Raw genomic sequence first — 4,724 nt, 5'->3', positions numbered from 1 at the left:
TATAAAAAAATTTTGGACAATAAACTAATCTTCAATAAATTATGCATTAGACTTGTCAAAAAATTAAATAGATTATACATTAGATATTATTATTTGCATACTGATGTGTGTGTAAATTATTAAATGACAAATATATTGCACCTAATTAATTTTGTTTTTGTTATTAAAATTAAAAAGGGTGAGTTGTTAATCCATTATAAATTCAAATTTAAATTTGTATAAAAAATTATTTTAAATTTTATCTCACTAACTAGAATTAATTTTAAAATAGAAAATTACTTTGTACATTATATTATAAGATGAGTAAACTACCATTTGTACCCACGAAAGTTGAAAACGCTGACATATCTACCCATTGAAAAAAGAAATTACCATTTGTACCCATAAAAAATTGTTTTTACAGGCAAAATTATCCAAACCCTAAAAAATTATCTAAAATCCCTAAATTACCCTTCTCTCCACACTATCATCTTCTTCCTCCCTCCCCTCTCTCTCTCTTAATGTTCTCAGCCACCCAATCCCAGCATCAACCACAAACCACCGTCTCACCCTCCTCATCATCGTTCACCCTTCTTCACTAGCAACGTCGCGGACCTCCGCCAGCCCAGGAGCACCGCGCCAGCTTCTCCTCGCCACCATCACCATCGGCCTCAAACCAGAGCCTACCGTGTCAGAGACCCTCCTCTTCACGCTACCTTATCGCCGCTATAGCCAACCCTCTTCACCTCTTTCTGCGTCGTAGAACCACCACCGCCGCTGCCCTTCCAGTTGGGAGGAATAGCGCCAACCCTCTCTCTCTGTCAGGACAGGTGTCAATGACTCCAATGACGAGATCTGAACCGAAATTTGTCTCCTTGAGGAGGCCGGCCCTGTCAGCATTTTTGAGGCCCAAGAACTGCGGCAAGCGGGTAGTGCCGTAGTGTGGAGTTGGAGAACCTGCTCCGGGATCACTGCGATGATGTGGGACAGGGATTCCAGCTTCTGGGCCTCTAAAGGTGAGAGCTTTGTTGAGAAGTCATGAAAGACAGTGTCATAAGTGTGAAAGACGGCGGCAGAGGCGGCGATGGTGGTGGTTTCAGCTGCAATGGCATGGTTGATAATAGAAGCGAGAGAGGATTCGTACCAGTGCTTGTGGGTTGGGAAGATGGAGGACTTGGCTTCATGGTGGACTTGCACTGTGAAGGTGCTCTTCTTCTCCGGGGAAGCGGCAGCAAGTGTAGCTGTGACTGTGAGGATGAAAGAGAGGAGGGTGTGGCAAGGAGCCATTGGAGCAGCGGTGGGGACTGAGTGGGAAGTAATAGTGAGAGTGTGTTAGAAAGAGAAAGAGGGGTGGTGGCTGGGTGAAGAGGGTAGTGGTGGGATTTAAGATTAGTAGTTGGAACGTTTTAATTGTAGCACCCTAACTTTTAGCACCTCATAATCGCACTAAAAGTCCAAACGTTACTTACCTCTATACCTTTTATTTAGTACTATATTTATTTAATATTGAGCCTTCACAAAAATACAGCCGGATTTTAATTATAAAAACAAATGTCTTTATTTTAAACCACTTGACACATAATCATATTCCCATAGTACATAATATATAGCATTATTCAACCATCCTCAAATACAAGTCTTGTCCCTCTAAAAACTCAATATCAAATGACTTTGAAAAAAATCTCAATTAAACAAAAAACAGAAAATATATATATATAAAAGCTCTAAAGTTCGGTCGCGGCTTCATGCCAAAGATTTCTGAACCTGTCACTGAAATGTTGGGTATAAAAAGGGATGAGAACAAACCACACGTTCTCGGTAGGAAAGAGAATACCATCAAAGCAAAGAAATACTTGCAAATAGAAAGAATTTCATTATAAAAACAATTTATCTTTGAAATAACCTTTTGGAAAAGTTTTGTGGGAAGACTTACTTTGAAAGGTCGTAAAGAAACTCTTTTAGTTTACAATTATGTAAAGTAAAATGTTTAAAAAATGAAAGGACCAAAAATGCGCCTAAGGGCTTCCTCCCCAATAAACTTATATTGCTCATTCCTATCCATTCAATACATAAACTAGAGAAATAAAATAATACCTAGCCCAATCTACCTCAACCTCCCTCACCACAACAGAAGCAACCCTCAGCGTCACCACCGCCAGCATAAAGAATCTCTCAATTTTCAAACACATACAAAATATACAATGAATACACAAGTATGGAGAGCAGATACAGCAATTAGATCAAGTAGCAGGTAAATACAATATAGCAAGTAAGAAAGCCAATTACCAATGAACTTCCAAACAAAATATACAAATACAAATGATGCATGCCTACCCTATGACTAATAAGCTCATATGTCAGTTATACAGCTAAATTCGACATGCCCGGTAGATAACCCGGATATGAAACACCACAACACGGAATAAGTATTACTCGTCCACCCATGCTGGTGTTTCACCACAATTTGGAGTAGGCATTACTCATCCACTCAGGTGCCTCAAACCATAACTCGAATAAGGATTACTCATCTATCCTCAGACCATGACTCGGATAGGAATTACCTATCTATCCTCAAAACCATCACTTGAATAGGAATTACAGATCTATCCTGAAAATCACAATCCCATTCAACCATATTAACTCATCGTTAATTCAATCCTTCACTTCTCAATCTCTTTCAATATCAATCTAATACTCCCAAAATCCTCAACTATTATCTCATAATTCTTATAAATCACAACTTAACTACATATTCTGCAGTATCTCTTTTCCCTTCGACCCCATTGCTTAACTCTAATAACATTATCTCCGTTCACATTTCCTAAACCCGAATCCGTGGATTAATAAGTAATTTAACTTTTTAAAACTTCAACTAAATAAATAAATCCTTTTTTGTTGTTATCCAAATTTAAATAAGTTAAATCATAAACCAATTTCAAAATCATTTCAAACTTTAAAACTGAAAATCTAAATTAAAAAACCTCAAAAACATTTATCCTCAAATCCATTACTTTGCTTGCTTTAAAATCTTAAAAAAGTACTCAAGCCATATTTCTTTTGATGAATTAATCAAACCAAACTCATTTTTAAAACCATAACCAAAACTTTCAAAACCCTTCGATTTTTCAAAAATTCCGTTAAAACCTCCCCTAAAAACCGGAGTTTACCACCCTTCATAAGTTCCCTCAATTTAACCTTAACGAACAAAATCAGCATTTCAATTCAACATTTCCAAGTCCTTCACAAAATCAATCATTATCAATTTCAATCTAAAATTCAGAATCAACATGACCAAACATAATAATATCTATCTTTCAAACACAACATATTCAATCACAACAGAAAATTATTTACATCACAAGCATTCATTCATTTGCATTAATCTACTAAACTTGTAAGGTATTCACAAAGTCTAAAGCATTTTTATTTTAAAATAATCCCATACCTCGAGGAATTAAGTCCGCAGCAATTTTAATACAATAAACCATATATTATCGTTGATTCTCAACAGCGGCAACAACCTCAATGATCTCCAAGCAACCGCAATGATCACAGCAACAACATATCTAACGTAAATTTGAATTTAACGCGAAAAGTGAGGTTAAGCGAAACTAGAATAAATTATTATGGCGAAAAGAGGTAGAATAGATTCGATCTTATCATGAGGGACAACTAAGAATGCTATGGCAGTAATTCCAGCAGGCAGCAGGCACAAACACATAGGGGTGGCAAAACGGGTCGAGCCCGTCAGGCCGATCCGCTAAACCCGCTAAAAAGGCGGGTCGGGTTAGGATTTGGAGCCCGCCAAACCCGCACCGCCAAATTGGCGGGGCGGGGCGGGCCGGTCCGCCGGGCCGAAGATTTTTATTTTTCTTGCAACAATAGTACACAACCCTACGACATCCGATACCTCAAATTCTTTAACAAGTTATAATCGAACACTAACTGCGACGGTCTGGAATAAAATACACTTACCGTAACAACAGAATGAAGCAGCAGCAACTTCAAACTGACCCGGCAGCAGCTCCAACAGCTACCTCAAGTGACTGCGGCAACCAAAAATGCCGATGACGGCAACTATAACAGCCATGCAGTGACAACCTTACTGGAAGAAAGAATGAAAACTAGAAGCAAGAACACCCTTACTGGAAGTTAATCCCGGCGACCGAGGCTCGGCGATGCAACCCGCAGCGACGGTGATGGCTGGGCAGTGACAGAGCTCCCGCGAAGCACCAAATTCTCTCTCCCATTGGACTCTTGGTTCGTCTCTCTCTCCTTGGGCCTCCACTATTGTGACGGCGGTGACTTTGAAGCTTCGGCGGCGGCGATGGAGTCTACGATGACGGCGACAGCTCGCAACGAGGACGGCGATGGTAGCGACTTCTCCTTGGCGATGGTGACGTGGACGGGATCCTCGACGGTAGCGGCTTGGCGGCGAGGCAGCTTCTTCCTCTCCTCGCGGCGGTTCTCTCCGTGTGTCTCCCTCTCTCTTCTCCGTGAACTCTCTCTCTCCCTCTTAGTGATAGCGACGGCGATGGCGGCACCCAACCCCGCCGGCGCCGTCTCTCTCCTTCCCCCTCCTTCTTTCTTCTTCCTTCCTTTCTCTCTTTTCTTTTCCCATGTGTGTGTGTTACAGTGGAAGGGGGGTGAGGTGAGTGCGGCGTGTGTGTTAATGTGGGTGAAGGTGAGTGAAAATTAGAGTTAGGGTTGGATTTGGAATTTTTGAGTTAATTAGAATTTAGGAT

General features: G+C 40.5%; 1 long non-coding RNA gene across 2 annotated transcripts; it reads right to left on the bottom strand.

Moving 5' to 3' along the window:
• On the bottom strand, positions 1,519-4,096 carry LOC110270281. 2 transcript variants are annotated; one of them, XR_002359644.1, is made up of 2 exons: positions 3,955-4,096; positions 1,519-1,749 (listed from the first exon to the last, which is right to left on the bottom strand). It is a non-coding gene; the product is annotated as an uncharacterized LOC110270281 (long non-coding RNA). The 2 variants fall into 2 exon arrangements; XR_002359645.1 differs by lacking the exon at positions 1,519-1,749 and adding an exon at positions 3,003-3,545.

The sequence above is a fragment of the Arachis ipaensis genome, chromosome B03 (assembly GCF_000816755.2).
Source record: "Arachis ipaensis cultivar K30076 chromosome B03, Araip1.1, whole genome shotgun sequence".
Taxonomy (NCBI): Eukaryota; Viridiplantae; Streptophyta; class Magnoliopsida; order Fabales; family Fabaceae; genus Arachis; species Arachis ipaensis.
The sequence above is the reverse complement of the archived record's forward strand: the minus strand, read 5'-3'. Positions and strand labels throughout refer to the sequence as shown.